Source organism: Schistocerca gregaria, chromosome 8, assembly GCF_023897955.1.
Source record: "Schistocerca gregaria isolate iqSchGreg1 chromosome 8, iqSchGreg1.2, whole genome shotgun sequence".
Classification (NCBI taxonomy): Eukaryota; Metazoa; Arthropoda; class Insecta; order Orthoptera; family Acrididae; genus Schistocerca; species Schistocerca gregaria.
The window spans coordinates 95,301,550-95,321,017 of record NC_064927.1 but is presented as its reverse complement, the minus strand read 5'-3'; the positions used below and the strand labels follow the sequence as shown (position 1 = coordinate 95,321,017).

At 48.6% G+C, this 19,468-nt stretch overlaps 1 long non-coding RNA gene and 1 pseudogene across 1 annotated transcript in view; one reads left to right on the top strand and one right to left on the bottom strand.

The window, feature by feature from the left end:
* Positions 1-19,468, bottom strand: part of LOC126284514 (uncharacterized) — a 534,021-nt gene that overhangs the window by 309,053 nt on the left and 205,500 nt on the right. The window lies entirely within an intron of this gene.
* On the top strand, positions 7,519-7,636 carry LOC126285498 (5S ribosomal RNA; annotated as a pseudogene).

Here is a 19,468-nt window from a genome sequence, read left to right as displayed (position 1 = left end):
CTGACGCCGTACCGACAGAGACGTCCACCTGTGCAGCGAGGTGTTTGACTGCCATCCGCCGATCACCTCGGATGAGAGCGTCCACACATTCTGACGCCGTACCGACAGAGACGTCCACCTGCGCAGCGAGGTGTTTGACTGCCATCCGCCGATCACCTCGGATGAGAGCGTCCACACATTCTGACGCCGTACCGACAGAGACGTCCACCTGTGCAGCGAGGTGTTTGACTGCCATCCGCCGATCACCTCGGATGAGAGCGTCCACACATTCTGACGCCGTACCGACAGAGACGTCCACCTGCGCAGCGAGGTGTTTGACTGCCATCCGCCGATCACCTCGGATGAGAGCGTCCACACATTCTGAAGCCGTACCGACAGAGACGTCCACCTGTGCAGCGAGGTGTTTGACTGCCATCCGCCGATCACCTCGGATGAGAGCGTCCACACATTCTGACGCCGTACCGACAGAGACGTCCACCTGCGCAGCGAGGTGTTTGACTGCCATCCGCCGATCACCTCGGATGAGAGCGTCCACACATTCTGACGCCGTACCGACAGAGACGTCCACCTGTGCAGCGAGGTGTTTGACTGCCATCCGCCGATCACCTCGGATGAGAGCGTCCACACATTCTGACGCCGTACCGACATAGACGTCCACCTGCGCAGCGAGGTGTTTGACTGCCATCCGCCGATCACCTCGGATGAGAGCGTCCACACATTCTGACGCCGTACCGACAGAGACGTCCACCTGTGCAGCGAGGTGTTTGACTGCCATCCGCCGATCACCTCGGATGAGAGCGTCCACACATTCTGACGCCGTACCGACATAGACGTCCACCTGCGCAGCGAGGTGTTTGACTGCCATCCGCCGATCACCTCGGATGAGAGCGTCCACACATTCTGACGCCGTACCGACAGAGACGTCCACCTGTGCAGCGAGGTGTTTGACTGCCATCCGCCGATCACCTCGGATGAGAGCGTCCACACATTCTGACGCCGTACCGACAGAGACGTCCACCTGTGCAGCGAGGTGTTTGACTGCCATCCGCCGATCACCTCGGATGAGAGCGTCCACACATTCTGACGCCGTACCGACAGAGACGTCCACCTGCGCAGCGAGGTGTTTGACTGCCATCCGCCGATCACCTCGGATGAGAGCGTCCACACATTCTGACGCCGTACCGACAGAGACGTCCACCTGTGCAGCGAGGTGTTTGACTGCCATCCGCCGATCACCTCGGATGAGAGCGTCCACACATTCTGACGCCGTACCGACAGAGACGTCCACCTGCGCAGCGAGGTGTTTGACTGCCATCCGCCGATCACCTCGGATGAGAGCGTCCACACATTCTGACGCCGTACCGACAGAGACGTCCACCTGTGCAGCGAGGTGTTTGACTGCCATCCGCCGATCACCTCGGATGAGAGCGGCCACACATTCTGACGCCGTACCGACATAGACGTCCACTTGCGCAGCGAGGTGTTTGACTGCCATCCGCCGATCACCTCGGATGAGAGCGTCCACACATTCTGACGCCGTACCGACAGAGACGTCCACCTGTGCAGCGAGGTGTTTGACTGCCATCCGCCGATCACCTCGGATGAGAGCGTCCACACATTCTGACGCCGTACCGACAGAGACGTCCACCTGCGCAGCGAGGTGTTTGACTGCCATCCGCCGATCACCTCGGATGAGAGCGTCCACACATTCTGACGCCGTACCGACAGAGACGTCCACCTGCGCAGCGAGGTGTTTGACTGCCATCCGCCGATCACCTCGGATGAGAGCGTCCACACATTCTGACGCCGTACCGACAGAGACGTCCACTTGCGCAGCGAGGTGTTTGACTGCCATCCGCCGATCACCTCGGATGAGAGCGTCCACACATTCTGACGCCGTACCGACATAGACGTCCACTTGCGCAGCGAGGTGTTTGACTGCCATCCGCCGATCACCTCGGATGAGAGCGTCCACACATTCTGACGCCGTACCGACAGAGACGTCCACCTGTGCAGCGAGGTGTTTGACTGCCATCCGCCGATCACCTCGGATGAGAGCGTCCACACATTCTGACGCCGTACCGACAGAGACGTCCACCTGTGCAGCGAGGTGTTTGACTGCCATCCGCCGATCACCTCGGATGAGAGCGGCCACACATTCTGACGCCGTACCGACATAGACGTCCACTTGCGCAGCGAGGTGTTTGACTGCCATCCGCCGATCACCTCGGATGAGAGCGTCCACACATTCTGACGCCGTACCGACAGAGACGTCCACCTGTGCAGCGAGGTGTTTGACTGCCATCCGCCGATCACCTCGGATGAGAGCGTCCACACATTCTGACGCCGTACCGACAGAGACGTCCACCTGTGCAGCGAGGTGTTTGACTGCCATCCGCCGATCACCTCGGATGAGAGCGGCCACACATTCTGACGCCGTACCGACATAGACGTCCACTTGCGCAGCGAGGTGTTTGACTGCCATCCGCCGATCACCTCGGATGAGAGCGTCCACACATTCTGACGCCGTACCGACAGAGACGTCCACCTGTGCAGCGAGGTGTTTGACTGCCATCCGCCGATCACCTCGGATGAGAGCGTCCACACATTCTGACGCCGTACCGACAGAGACGTCCACCTGTGCAGCGAGGTGTTTGACTGCCATCCGCCGATCACCTCGGATGAGAGCGTCCACACATTCTGACGCCGTACCGACAGAGACGTCCACCTGTGCAGCGAGGTGTTTGACTGCCATCCGCCGATCACCTCGGATGAGAGCGTCCACACATTCTGACGCCGTACCGACAGAGACGTCCACCTGTGCAGCGAGGTGTTTGACTGCCATCCGCCGATCACCTCGGATGAGAGCGTCCACACATTCTGACGCCGTACCGACAGAGACGTCCACCTGCGCAGCGAGGTGTTTGACTGCCATCCGCCGATCACCTCGGATGAGAGCGTCCACACATTCTGACGCCGTACCGACAGAGACGTCCACCTGTGCAGCGAGGTGTTTGACTGCCATCCGCCGATCACCTCGGATGAGAGCGGCCACACATTCTGACGCCGTACCGACAGAGACGTCCACCTGTGCAGCGAGGTGTTTGACTGCCATCCGCCGATCACCTCGGATGAGAGCGTCCACACATTCTGACGCCGTACCGACAGAGACGTCCACCTGCGCAGCGAGGTGTTTGACTGCCATCCGCCGATCACCTCGGATGAGAGCGTCCACACATTCTGACGCCGTACCGACAGAGACGTCCACTTGCGCAGCGAGGTGTTTGACTGCCATCCGCCGATCACCTCGGATGAGAGCGTCCACACATTCTGACGCCGTACCGACAGAGACGTCCACCTGCGCAGCGAGGTGTTTGACTGCCATCCGCCGATCACCTCGGATGAGAGCGTCCACACATTCTGACGCCGTACCGACAGAGACGTCCACTTGCGCAGCGAGGTGTTTGACTGCCATCCGCCGATCACCTCGGATGAGAGCGTCCACACATTCTGACGCCGTACCGACAGAGACGTCCACCTGCGCAGCGAGGTGTTTGACTGCCATCCGCCGATCACCTCGGATGAGAGCGTCCACACATTCTGACGCCGTACCGACAGAGACGTCCACCTGCGCAGCGAGGTGTTTGACTGCCATCCGCCGATCACCTCGGATGAGAGCGTCCACACATTCTGACGCCGTACCGACAGAGACGTCCACTTGCGCAGCGAGGTGTTTGACTGCCATCCGCCGATCACCTCGGATGAGAGCGTCCACACATTCTGACGCCGTACCGACATAGACGTCCACTTGCGCAGCGAGGTGTTTGACTGCCATCCGCCGATCACCTCGGATGAGAGCGTCCACACATTCTGACGCCGTACCGACAGAGACGTCCACCTGTGCAGCGAGGTGTTTGACTGCCATCCGCCGATCACCTCGGATGAGAGCGTCCACACATTCTGACGCCGTACCGACAGAGACGTCCACCTGTGCAGCGAGGTGTTTGACTGCCATCCGCCGATCACCTCGGATGAGAGCGGCCACACATTCTGACGCCGTACCGACATAGACGTCCACTTGCGCAGCGAGGTGTTTGACTGCCATCCGCCGATCACCTCGGATGAGAGCGTCCACACATTCTGACGCCGTACCGACAGAGACGTCCACCTGTGCAGCGAGGTGTTTGACTGCCATCCGCCGATCACCTCGGATGAGAGCGTCCACACATTCTGACGCCGTACCGACAGAGACGTCCACCTGTGCAGCGAGGTGTTTGACTGCCATCCGCCGATCACCTCGGATGAGAGCGTCCACACATTCTGACGCCGTACCGACAGAGACGTCCACCTGTGCAGCGAGGTGTTTGACTGCCATCCGCCGATCACCTCGGATGAGAGCGTCCACACATTCTGACGCCGTACCGACAGAGACGTCCACCTGCGCAGCGAGGTGTTTGACTGCCATCCGCCGATCACCTCGGATGAGAGCGTCCACACATTCTGACGCCGTACCGACAGAGACGTCCACCTGTGCAGCGAGGTGTTTGACTGCCATCCGCCGATCACCTCGGATGAGAGCGTCCACACATTCTGACGCCGTACCGACAGAGACGTCCACCTGTGCAGCGAGGTGTTTGACTGCCATCCGCCGATCACCTCGGATGAGAGCGGCCACACATTCTGACGCCGTACCGACATAGACGTCCACTTGCGCAGCGAGGTGTTTGACTGCCATCCGCCGATCACCTCGGATGAGAGCGTCCACACATTCTGACGCCGTACCGACAGAGACGTCCACCTGTGCAGCGAGGTGTTTGACTGCCATCCGCCGATCACCTCGGATGAGAGCGTCCACACATTCTGACGCCGTACCGACAGAGACGTCCACCTGTGCAGCGAGGTGTTTGACTGCCATCCGCCGATCACCTCGGATGAGAGCGTCCACACATTCTGACGCCGTACCGACAGAGACGTCCACCTGTGCAGCGAGGTGTTTGACTGCCATCCGCCGATCACCTCGGATGAGAGCGTCCACACATTCTGACGCCGTACCGACAGAGACGTCCACCTGTGCAGCGAGGTGTTTGACTGCCATCCGCCGATCACCTCGGATGAGAGCGTCCACACATTCTGACGCCGTACCGACATAGACGTCCACTTGCGCAGCGAGGTGTTTGACTGCCATCCGCCGATCACCTCGGATGAGAGCGTCCACACATTCTGACGCCGTACCGACAGAGACGTCCACCTGTGCAGCGAGGTGTTTGACTGCCATCCGCCGATCACCTCGGATGAGAGCGTCCACACATTCTGACGCCGTACCGACAGAGACGTCCACCTGTGCAGCGAGGTGTTTGACTGCCATCCGCCGATCACCTCGGATGAGAGCGTCCACACATTCTGACGCCGTACCGACATAGACGTCCACTTGCGCAGCGAGGTGTTTGACTGCCATCCGCCGATCACCTCGGATGAGAGCGTCCACACATTCTGACGCCGTACCGACAGAGACGTCCACCTGTGCAGCGAGGTGTTTGACTGCCATCCGCCGATCACCTCGGATGAGAGCGTCCACACATTCTGACGCCGTACCGACATAGACGTCCACTTGCGCAGCGAGGTGTTTGACTGCCATCCGCCGATCACCTCGGATGAGAGCGTCCACACATTCTGACGCTGCAGGAGTCACGGCTGTGTGCGGTGGCCGGCATGGGCGAGACCGGACAGGTTAGCGAGATCTTGCGATGATGACAAACGCCTCGCCAAACGACTCACCGTGCTTTTGCTCTCAGCTAAGACTCCGTAGACATTCTTTTGTGTTAGCAGAAGAGCCAACACCGTCTTAAGAGTGGAGGCCGAAATGCACACGTTTTAGCTCAAGCAGGCTAGCGTGAGGAGGGAAGAACTGTACTGACGTGAGGTCTGGAACATAACAAGGAATGAGAATTCAGAAAGCGGACGTAATTAGTTTGATAATTAACTTTAATCCATTAATGATGAACGTCCCTCTTGACGGTACATGATTCATAATATTATCTGTTCAGGATAAATTCTTGAAGTAATTATAGTAACTGACTATGGCGCGTTGCTAGGTCGTAGCAAATGACGTAGCTGAAGGCTATGCTAAACTGTCGTCTCTGCAAATGAGAGCGTATGTAGACAGTGACCCATCGCTAGCAAAGTCGGCTGTCCAACTGGGGCGAGTGCTAGGGAGTCTCTCTAGACTAGACGTGCCGTGTGGCGGCGCTCGGTTTGCAATCACTGATAGTGGCGACACATGGGTCCGACGTATATTAACAAACCGCGGCCGATTTAAAGGCTACCACTAGCAAGTGTGGTGGCTGGCGGTGACACCACACATTCTGCAAGCGCCTACGAATATCTGCGATGGTCTGGTTTTTCGCGAAAACGAGCTTAATGAGGCACTCTGTTCGTTACGGACGCAATTTCGAGGTATAGTGCCGCCACCTGTCGGACCTTTACGAAACTATAGGGGCCGAACGAGGAATATTGCACTATGTCCCAGAACAAATTCTGCATTTTTTTTCAACTGAAATTCGCCGAGGAAACGAAATGTGTTGCATTACTTATGAAACGCCCGTCGTAGTTCGTGAGACAGGAGTGCTGCCTGTCTGTCTCTCCCTGTCTCCCTCTCTCTCCCTGACACACACACACACATACACACAGCGCCTCTGAATGCTCCTGTCAGCTGAGAGACTTTGGTTGTGGTGCCCCCTCTCAGCGCCTGTACCGTGTCTGCTCTCGCGAATGACAGCCTCCCGTGGAAGCAGCGCTGAAGCCACTCGCGGGAGCGGCCTCCGGAGGCAGCCTCTGCCCTTTAATTGCAGCCGCCGCGGGGTGGGGGCGGACCCCAGCACGCGCCTGCCCGCTCTCCAGGCGCGCCCGTCTCTTGCAGCCTCTCAGCAGCTGACGAACGCTGTCTGCGAGTCTCACCACGGTATCCACAGGTGCGCACCAAAAATGTCATATTAATTTCTGTTGTCGTTACTGTAGTCGACAGTCCGAAGACGACTTTCCTGCAGCTCTCGACACTAGTCTATCCCGTTCAGGCCTTTGCAGAACTACTGCAATTTAATCCAGTAGAAGTTGCTAGCTGTATTCGAGTTCATGTCCCCCTCCTCTAACACATCGCTCCACTACTAAACTCGTTGACGCCTCACCAACTGTCCTATATACCGTTTCTGCCACAAATTTTCGTATTCATCCAATCCGATTCAGTAGCTCCTAATTAGCTACTCGATTTTCACATATAATCTTCTCCGTTCTCCAACACATACACCCTTAAAAAGCTTGTATTCTCTTTTTGTCCGACCTGTGTATCATTAATGTTTTTACTTCCACACGGCGTCACACTCCATATTCTTTAGATTAGATTTCGAAAATTTCTCTTCCAGAAATACTTTTCTTGCTGTACCTCATCTGCATCTGTACTATTACACAGAAAGTCTTTCCTAACAATAGTCAGGAGAATTATCTCTGGTTTTTCAGCAGACGTTTGGCAACGGCCTTGCCGCAGTGGATGCACCAGTTCCCGTCAGATCACCGTAGTTAAGCGCTGTTGGGCGTGGTCGGCACGTGGATGGGTGACCATCCAGGCCGCCATGCGCTGTTGCCCTTTTTTTGGTTGCACTCACCCTCGTGATGCCAATTGAGGAGCTTTTTTTTCTTTTCTTTGGTCATCAGTCTACTGACTGGTTTGATGCAGCCCGCCACGAATTCCTTTCCTGTGCTAACCTCTTCATCTCAGAGTAGCACTTGCAACCTACGTCCTCAATTATTTGCTTGACGTATTCCAATCTCTGTCTTACTCTACAGTTTTTGCCCTCTACAGTTCCCTCTAGTACCATGAAAGTCATTCCCTCATGTCTTAGCAGATGTCCTATCATCCTGTCCCTTCTCCTTATCAGTGTTTTCCACATATTCCTTTCCTCTCCGATTCTGCGTAGAACCTCCTCATTCCTTATCTTATCACTCCACCTAATTTTCAACATTCGTCTATAGCACCACATCTCAAATACTTCTATCCTCTTCTGTTCCGGTTTTCCCACAGTCCATGTTTCACTACCATACGATTCTATACTCCAGACATACATTCTCAGAAATTTCTCCCTCAAATTAAGGCCGGTATTTGATATTAGTAGACTTCTCTTGGCCAGAAATGCCTTTTTTGCCATAGGGAGTCTGCTTTTCATGTTCTCCTTGCTCCGTCCGCCATTGGTTATTTTACTGCCTACGTAGCAGAATTCCTTAACTTCATTGACCCGTCTCTCCCTATAGCTTACACCTACTTTTTTCAGAATCTCGAACAGCTTGCACCATTTTATAACGTCGAACGCTTTTTCCAGGTCGACAAACCCTATGAACGTGTCTTGATTTTTCTTGAGCCTTGCTTCCATTATTAGGCGTAACGTCAGAATTGCCTCTCTCGTTCCTTTACTTTTCCTAAAGCCAAACTGTCCGCAGCTCGTGGTCTCGCGGTAGCGTTCTCGCTTCCAGAGCACGGGGTCCCGGGTTCGATTCCCGGCGGGGTCAGGGATTTTTCACCTGCCTCGTGATGACTGGGTGTTTGTGTCGTCTTCATCATCATCATCAATCATCCCCATTACGGTCGGAGGAAGGCAATGGCAAACCACCTCCACTAGGACCTTGCCTAGTATGGCGGCGCGGGTCTCCCGCGTCGCTCCCCTACGCTCGGTAAACGGAGTATGGGACTCATCATCATCATCATCAAAGCCAAACTGATCGTCACCTAGCGCATTATCAATTTTCTTTTCAATTCTTCTGTATATTATTCTTGTAAGCAGCTTCGATGCATGAGCTGTTAAGCTGACTGTGCGATAATTTTCGCACTTGTCAGCTCTTCGGAATTGTGTGGATGATGCTTTTCCGAACGTCAGATGGTATGTCGCCAGACTCATATATTCTACACACCAACGCGAATAGTCGTTTTGTTGACACTTCTATCAATGATTTTAGAAATTCTGATGAAATGTTATTTATCCCTTCTGCCTTATTTGACCATAAGTCCTCCAAAGCTCTTTTAAATTCCGATTCTAATGCTGGATCCCATATCTCTTCTAAATCGAATACTGTTTCTTCTTCTATCATATGAGACAAATCTTCACCCTCATAGAGGCTTTCAATGTATTCTTTCCACCTATCTGCTCTCTCCTCTGCATTTAACAGTGGAATCCCCTTTGCACTCTTAATGTTACCACCGTTGCTTTTAATGTCACCAAAGGTAGTTTTGACTTTCCTGTATGCTGAGTCTGTCCTTCCGACAATCATATCTTTTTCGATGTCTTCACATTTTTCCTGCAGCCATTTCGTCTTATCTTCCCTGCACTTGTATTTCTGTATTCCTGATTTTCCCGGAACATGTTTTTACTTCCTCCTTTCATCAATCAACTGAAGTATTACTTCTGTTACCCATGGTTTCTTCGCAGCTACCTTCTTTGTACCTATGTTTTCCTTCCCAACTAGGAGCTATTCGACCGAATAGTAGCCGCTTCGGTCAAGAATACCATCATAACGACCGGGATAGCGGTGTGCTGACCCCACGCCCCTCCTATCCGCATCCTCCACTGAGGATGACACGGCGATCGGATGGTCCCGGTAGGCCACTCGTGACCTGAAGACGGAGTGTGTGTGTTTCAGCAGATGTTTGCAATTTCGTTTCTGCATTGAGTAGCTGGAGTTAGCCCAAGCAAATAGCGCTCTTCACTTCCTTCACGTGACGTCCAGTGTCGACGGAGAGCGTCGGTTTGTGTCCCATTACAAACAAAATTATTTTTAAAAGCGGAATTTTACTGCTCGTTCGATAGAGCGGCCGCATATTAGTCTAGTCCGATAGTCGTTTTATCGAAGTGTGTTAATTAACAAGGACAGAAAAACTCTGAGAATAATCAGTGGGCACTACGGCGGTGACGGCATCGCCATGGCGCGCGCTGACTGCTGCCGTTATTAAGTCCCTGCTGAGCTGCTGTCTATCCTTCACATTTTACTATCCGCCGCGGGGGCTCGAGCATTATACTGGCGCCCTCCCCCGCCCCCGTTCCAAATGGTGAAGTTAACTAGCAGACTTGGTAATTCACTACCACTATTCAAAAATTTATTGACATAATTGCTTTAAATTTGGGGAAAAACATGTATTATTGGATCTCCATTTACTATCGATCATACAAAAAATAATTATTCGTTCAGTTTGAAATGAATATGTCAAGAAAATATCTACAGAAAATCCACTATCCGAGCTTTTGTATTCGTAAAATCCTTGACAGTGTCACTGATTTCAACATTAATATCGTGTTAAATAGTAATCAAAGTTAAATAGCTTATTCTACCCTGCGACAACATCGAAATGATCTAATTTTTTATTATTTTCAATTCAGAAAAAGATGTCTCACTATGAGCTATTGTGACTGATAATGTTAGCTAATTTGAAGTGCGGCAGATAAATTCGGAAATATTGGAATTAAGCTATTTGAAAATAAGTAATTTAATGTGTCCAATTAGGTTATGCTATCATAAACAAATAATGTTCCATTTCATTAAAAACATCATTTTTATCAATATGAGAATTTGATCCGCTGCTCATTTTTTTTTTAACTTGAACAGAGCCTCTTTCTTTCTTCTGAATCCAATTTTCTCCAATTACAAATCAGTTCTGTAGAAAGGGGGCAGGTGCGTGGTTTTCATTTAAAATGTCTAAACGTTCGTCAGATTTTGTTATAGCGATGTCCAGCAAGTAATAGTGGAACCGTATTTTGAAATACGTTTCTGCGTCTATCATCTATACCCTCTTAGATGAAATGTTTACTCCAGGGTCGGGGACAGGTCTGTGCGGGGAATTCTGCTTCGGCATCAGCCTCTTTCCACTTACGTCTCTTGCATTACCGATCATTTCCCTGGGCGCGGATTTAGTCCGAAATGCGAGTAATTCGTTTTCAGCTGGAGATACCACTTTACCCACCTATTGAAAGAACAACTGTTGATTTCTCTGAAGCTTTGCTGACAACGTTAACTTTGGATAGTATGTCGTAACAGATACCAACGGAGCATATTAATTTAAACAACTTTAACTATGCTATTGAAACATTGTCCATGCTTCTACTTTCAGTATATATGTTACCATCAGAGTAAAAAATGGTCAAATGGCTCTGAGCACTATGGGACTGTTGTCAAGAAAGGGCAGTCCAGAGATGTAATCTGTGGAGTTAGTGAAGAAAAGATGCAAGATATGTTCCTGAGGATGTGGTTGAGTAAACGAGCAGCTTTTGACGACCAGCATCTTTAGTGCTGACAATGGAGGAAATGCTGTTATTTAGTTCAAAAATGGTTCAAATGGCTCTGAGAATTATGGGACTTAACTTCTGAGGTCATCAGTCCCCTAGAAGTTAGAACTACTTAAACCTAACTAACCTAAGGACATCACACACATCCTTGCCCGAGGCAGGATTCGAACCTGCGACCGTAGCGGTCACGCTGTTCCAGACTGAAGCGCCTAGAACCGCACGACCACACCGGCCGGCCCCTTCAGAGTAAATGTTACATCAAGCATCATAGATCTTTCCTCAGCTGAAACGAAGTACTCTCAACGCTTCGACTCTGATAGTGGACAACGGCTTTAAAGTCAAAGTGGACGCTTCGCTAACAAGTATTTGCCAACGTGCTGTAGAGGCGGCTAAAAATTTATAGGTTTCTTGAACTGTAGAAAAAAATCTGCTATTTCTGGCGAACGTCCAGCAGCGTCTTTCAGTACTGAACTGTGGTTGTGTTTAGAGCAACGGATGTAAAATGCACCTGAGTTAAGGTCTAGTATTTTTTTCCGAAGACCTACATTTTTACTTCGTATTCTCGCCATTATCATAGCCTTGACAGCGCATGTCTTGCTAATTAGCATTACATGTTGACAAGAAAACTAACAGAATTAATGTAGTTAACCCCCTGAAATCTGTGATTGCCAATAATCCCAAAAAATGTTCCTTTGCTTCAGCTTTGTTTGTAGACAAATTAAGAAAAACGAATCCAACCACTACTGAAATATGTTCTTCGTGTGCTAAGTCGGGTGCGCAATCTAAAATAACAGAAAAATATGTTGATTGTTTTCAGCTAAAAATAGTGTTTTTTAATTCTTTCCCATAATAAATGAATAATTTCATTTTGCAATTTATGGCCGAGATAATGGCAGGCGGGATGCGAGCGACGTGGTCGTGTGACACGTCATCGAAATCAGAATCACATTCAACAAATGGAACCATTTGAATTTGAATATCCGAGCCAGACTGTTTTAACGGTTTCGTTATTTCACAGCTTCTTTGTACAGTATGCTCCCGAAAATGATCTACTCTTCGCTCCATAGACAAATTTATTTATCTGTACTGGTTCACGATCTGTTAAACAAGTCCTGAAGTTATTTACTATCACTTGAGATCATCACGCAGGCTCAGTCATAGCATCTTCACTGATCATCTCTCCAGAAAACACAGCGCCATTTTCACATGAATGAATTACAACAATTACCGGCGACAGTGAAGAAGTAACTGCAAAAACTTTTTGTTTGTCTTCTTTAACCACACCTTCGGAAGCAGAAGACGGACTAGATACAGAAATAAAATCAAATAGATTCGGTAAGATACTATACAGGTTATTACTGTTACCAAACTGGTGCCTAGTTAAATTATTAAATAAATAAAAAGCATAGCTCAACACCATCTCAGTATTACTCAACAGCCGGAATGATGATACGTAGACACTAAGCAGAATGTAATCGATTAAATTATGGGGCAAGCCACTGGGATAAAGAAATCTTTCTGTGGAACTAGTGACATTCTTTAAATTTTCTTCTTTCTCCAGAATTCTTTTTCCACTCTGTGCACCAGAAATTTTCTTTTGCTAATCATTTTCAGCCATCTAAAAAAATTAAACTTTATATCTTCATGCTCTACTCAATACTCTATATACTGTATCTAAAATATAAAATCCATTTTTCGGTGTCTTTCATGAACGTCTCTCATGAAAATTTGTTGACACGCGTGGATTATCTAGCGGATTCCAGAGGCAATATTTCTTGTAATTATTGACTGAATTTAATAATCTAAAATCCTATTATAAGCTACACATTAAAAGCTAAAATCTTATGTTAAGTTTAACACGACAAGTAATGCAGTCAGAAATCGTTTGTTTGTGTGAAGCTCATGTCACTCAAATAATCCAACTCCGTTCATCCTTTGCTTAAAAATGATAACATTTAGCGATTTCCAGCAAAATTCACATATAATTTCAAATTTTCACAAAACGTTTTATCGCTGACACTCCCCAAAACTTGATGGAAGGAAAAAACTTTATCGCTTACTGGATTTTGGTTGTTCTTGCTGTCACACTTCCGCATCTGCCGTTGGGATTACATTTATTAGTTCTTTGTTACTAATGCTAATCGTAACATATTGTGCATATAGTATCTACACATACCGCTGAATGCACATGCAAATTATATCATTACATGCAATGTAGTTCAGAGGGTATGACGTGACAGGCACTTCGACGCATCAGAAACTGGCTTCTGCTTACAATGGCGTGCAGAATAACTTCACCACTTGCCGTGAGGTTTCAATTTATTACTTCTTTATTACTTACGCTATTCGCAACACATTTTGAATACACTACCTTAATACATCAGTGAGTGCACATATAACGTTATATCAATGTACAGAAAATAGTTCAGGAGATATGATGTCGTGAATAAGGAAAATCGTCGGAAACGTGGTTCTGCTGAAAATGCAGAGGAAATTACCTATTCTGTAATCATCCAGAAAACGGTGGACAGCATATTGAACATGTTTTGCGCCAGTCACACGGAAATTAATAATCTGATTCTATTTTGATTTATGCTTTTTATGCGGTTTTTAGCCTCAGGACAATTAAAAACCGATGTGAGTGATGCTTTTTGTGCTGGTTTTGGCCTCACAACAATTAAAAACCGATTTTTCCCATCCGATGTGATGTGACTTCGGCATGGTGGATGGCCTTACGTAACAGAGCAGTGTCACACATGTACGCCCATGCACACAGAGTAGTACAGTTTGTTTAGCGTCAGAAGTACACCTTAGGCATTTTTGTAGAATTCATTTGTCATTTGTAGGCGACCACTATTAAATTACGATGCTTACAGCGCTATTGCTACATTCTGTAACTATTTTTTTTCTTCGGCCATACGTTATCCCCCTTTTCCGACAATATTCCATTGCAATTTCACTTCATTCTGACCAATGGTGTTATTTCTACAGATTTCTGAAAGTTCAACGTTATTTATAATCACCCTGTGTATTTGTGATGTATTTATGTACAGTGAAGCGACGAATGAAAATTCGTAAGAAGGCAGTGGCTCGAACACAGACGTCCTGCTCCCTAGGCAGATGCGCTGACTGCAACCCCTCCCGGGCACAGTGTATTTGCACAACTGCTGGCCTCGGTACAAACATTCATTCGTCACTTCAGTCTGCATGTAGATACACACCATAGATATCTGAAACTAGAAAAAGTCTGTGGAACCACATAGTTTCCATCGATTAAAGCACCTATGCTTGGGTTTCAGGCAGGATCCCCCGTTTCTTTCGATGCAGAGGTGATACTCCAGTACAGTTGGAGAGCCTCTGCAATGCTGTTCGAGTATAAGTGAGCTGAGGTGTGAATCGGAATTTGAACTGAGGAGGGACGTGTGCAAGGGAGTACGTGCAGTTGTGCAAAGCTGCCGTGCCAGGGTGGCGTAGTGGCTAGCGCGCCTACCCAGGGAGCGGAACACTTGTGTGCGACTCACTCACTGCCTTGTTACAAATCTTCATTCGTCCCTTCTCTGTGCATACACAGGGTGGTCCATTGATCCTGACTGGACCAAATATCTCACAAAATAAGCCTCAAACGAAAAAACTACAAACAACGATACTTGTCTAGCTTGAAGGGGGAAACCAGATGGCGCTACGGTTTGCCCGCTAGATGGCGCTGCCATAGGTCAAACGGATATCAACTGCATTTTTTAAAAATAGGAACCTCCACTTTTTATTACATATTCGTGTAGTACGTAAAGAAATACGAATGTTTTTTTCGCTTTGTGATAGATGGCACTGTAATAATCATATGGCTCACAATTTTAGACGAACAGTTGGTAACAGGTAGGTTTTTTAAATTGACAGTCTACCTAACTTGTTATGCTCATCTACGAGGGACGTTCAATAAGCAATGCTTCACTTTTTTCTGGGCCAATTTCGATTGAGAAATGAAAATGTAGAATTTGTTGTTGGGCATCGTGATGTATTCTCCCTTCAGCCGATATGGTTCCACGAAACTGCGATAGGCACTATACGTAGCCTTCTAAATGGCGTCTGTAACTGAGCTTCTTTTGGAAGAAAACCAGAGTATCACAAATATTTGTGGGCGCTCACAGAATGTCTGCAGCGACCTATGAGCGAACAATAGCGCGGTGAGTCGTTGGGCGAGACGTCTGTCATCGTCGCAGCAAGATCATCTCCAGAGTTCCCGCCGGCCATACACAGCTGACTCCTCCAAAGTTGGAACGTGCAGACATCTCGTGCGAGATGATCGACGTATCACGGTCAAACACCTCGCTGCTCGACTGGTCGGCTCTGTCGGTAGTACCGATACACTCGTCCACGAGTGCGTGCCCGCTGGAATCTACTCAACAGACCGGATCTGTCACCTTTCGACTTCCATCTATTTAGCCCAATGAAGGATGCATTCCGCGGGAAGTGGTACATTGGTGATGGGGAGGTTATTGATGCAGCAAGGCGTTGGCTCTGCAGTCGACCAGCAGAGTGGTGCCATGCGGACACATAGGCCCTCGCAGAAAGGTGGCGTAACGCAGTCACATAGGAGGGAGATTATGTTCAAAAATAGGGTTTTGTAGCCATAAGAGTGGGGAGTAATACGGTGTAGTTCAATTCTGAGTAAAACCAAACTGATTTCAGAAAAAAAACGTGTTTTATTACTTATTGAATGTCCCTCCTAATTATAATACCACAAAATTATATCAGTGGTGCCATGGAGATAGAAGGAACCCACGACAGATCCGCCAGTAGATGGCTCGGGCCACGGTGATTACGTACTTCCAGCGCCTGTGTCTGAAAGCCCCTCGCAATTATAGAACCACAAACTTATATCAGTGGTGGACCGACTGTCATCTTTCAATCTCCACTACCAATACTGCACGGAAACGCTGAGAGAATGTTTGAGATGTCTAGCAGCTAGTACACGTAACAGCAAAACTCTCAACGACTGAGGAAGATGGATGGGTTAGTCGTCTAAAAGCAACAAATTGGAAACAATTCGGCAAAACGCCCAGAAGCACGCAATTATTAAGTCACGCCGAGAAGACTTGAGAGATCACAAAGTACAGTAGAGGCTGTGGGCTGTGCACAGTCATACACTGCTATCAACAGTTAACCGGGTGTGAAGAGACAAATGTTCCACTGTGCGGTAAGAAGTATGTAATTGATGGTAGAATCTCGTGAGTCGCCGGGCCGGGCCAAGAGTTCTTCAGTACTGGACGTTTCGAACAATCTGCTGGGATCCTGCCCAGCGTTTACCAGGTGTGACAGAATCTTGAGAGTCGCTGGGCCGCATCATCTTCCTCTTCAGACTTCTTGAGTGCTGGGCGTTTCGAACCGTCTGCTGGGATCTTCCTCAGCGTTCCACAGCTGGCCCTCGATGGCTGAACAGGGACAGTGGAGGAACGCTTGATAAGACCCCAGAGCTGCTCGTCTCCTTCTACAGGTTGCAACACTTCTGCTACAAACATTTTTCACTTTTCAATATCAGATTTGAAGATGATTATTAAGTGACGAAAACCAGTTATAATTTGTGACAATTTGCAACTCAGACAGTTATAATAAATATTCAAAAAAAATATACATCTTCTGAATCTCTCATATATCATCCGTTATCAGAAATCAGATTCTACCAGGACAGTGTCACATGGAATAAAAAACAAACAAACGTCGTGATAAGACGCCCTGAAGCCCAACAACACCACCTGGCCGCCGTGTCATTCTCAGCCCTTAGGCGTCACCGGATGCAGATATGGAGGGGCATGAGATCAGCATACCACTTTCCCAGCCATTGTTAGTGACTGGTTACACTGGATAGCAGAGTAGCAAACTTTCTCTCCATCTTGGAATGTTGCCTTGTACTCCAAAATTGCAGCATTTCTAGCACCAGTGTTGCCACGGAGACAGAAGCAGCCCGCAAGAGATCTGCAGGTAGGTGGCTCGGGCCACGGTCATTGAGTATTCCCGGTGCCTCTGTCTGAAGTGCGGAGATAAAAAAATTTTTGAGGTAGCAAATAGACTGAGGAGACGAAAGCCATGGGATACACCCTAATATGATGGCGGATCTCCTTTTGCCTAAGGAGTTGCAGCAACTCGACGTGCTATGGACTCAAGAAGTTGTTGGAAGTCCCATGCAGAAATACTGAGCGATGCTGCCTCTATAGAGGTCCATAACTGTGGAAGTGTTGCCGGAGCAGGGTTTCGTACACGAACTGACTTTTCAATGTATGGACTAACCATTCGCTCGAATTGTCCAGAATGTTTCCCAAACCAATAGCGAGCAGTTGTGGTCCGGTGACATAGTACATTGTCATCAAAAGCAATTCCGTTGTTATTTCGAAACATGAAGTCCAAATTGTCGACCATAAGCGTTTTCAGTTAATAATCGGTTCGGCTGAACAAGAGGATCCAGTCCATGTCATGTTAATAGACACCATACCATTATGGAGCCACCACAAGCCTGCACAGTGCCTTGTCGACAACTTGGGTCCACGGCTTCGTGGTGTCTGAGCCACACTCGAACCCCACCATCGGCTCTTATCAACTGAATCGGGACTCTTCTGACCAGAACACGGTGTACCAGTCGTCTAGGCTCAAACCGATAAAGACACGACTCCAAGTGAGACGCTGCAGGCGATATCGTGCTGTTGGCAAAGGCTGCTGACATAGCCTATCAACACCAGATTTCACCGCACTGTCATAGGTGATACGTTCGTCGTACGTCCCACATTGATTTTGGCCGTCATTTCACTCGGTGTAGCTTGTCTGTTAGCATTGACAACTCCACACAAACACCGCCGCGCTCGGTCATTAAGGCCATCGGCCACTGCGTTACCTATGGTGAGATATAATGGCTGAATTTTGGTATTTTCGGCACTACCTTGGCACTGTGAATAGCGGTACATTGAATTCCCTAACGATTTCGGAAATTCAGTGTCCCATGGGTCTATCTCCAACTACCATTTAGGGTTCAAAGACCACCAGTTCGGAAACCTTTTCACATGAATCTCCTGAGTACACATGACAGGTCCGTCGGTGGACCGCCCTTTTATATCTCTGTACGCGATACTACAGCCATCTATATAATACATACGTACGGCTGTACAATGACTTCCGTAACCTCAGTGTATGCGCACCGCTCGCTTCTCGTGTCATTGGGCACAGTAGGGTCGTTGTCTTCGACAACTCCCGCCAAGTTATGTACATTTCGTTCGCCACCTCTGTCGCACGCCCTAACCGCAACAACACCACGTTGATCAGCTAAACTCTGCATGGCTAAAGAGGCAGCCAGTATTATAGACCTGAAAATTATTCCTCAGAGATGATTGTGACTTACTGATTCTATACGCTTCTTATGACGCCTGAACTTCTTTATAAGGAACCGCATGTATCACGGATTCGTCTCCTTCCACTTAGAGCGTTGGCATCAGAAACTGACTTGAGCCACACATCCCTTCCGCGTCTGTGGTATCTCGATCATAAGGCCACAATGTACAACACAATTGTAAACCTCCGTAATGTTTGTAACATACAGCGTGTGTATATATTGTTGCCTAATGTTCCATCTCCAATGGAATTCTTATGCCTAAAATGATTAATGCTTAAGTAGAGTGACAACCGACAGCTAGCGATTTCCGTAAAATGAATTGCTGCGGTTTTACTTCATTTTAGCACGTCAAACCAATCATTACTATGGGGATGCTACTAGAACGGATCACGACTTGGATGCCGTAATTTATGTATTATCAAAAAACGTGTAGAATGTAAAATTTATATAAATATGAAGTATACAACACCGAATTCTACCAGTCATATAATTTTGAGATTGGCAGAACATGTTTTACTTTCTTTACAGAGCGCCGCCTGTTGTTATACAGACACAATGTTGGCTGATGCTGTTTAACCATGAGCAGGATTTCATCCTAACTGGCACTGTCAGAAGACGCTAAGTAGACAAGCAAATGGAACTTCCCTACCCGCCGAACTGGCAGCCACATAACGCCTATTGAAGTACAGCCCGCAGTTACACTGGACCGATGGTCAGCTCGTTGGCACGTTGGCCGCCGTGCAGACTATGTGCACGGCATACCTGTGTTCTCTGCCTACAC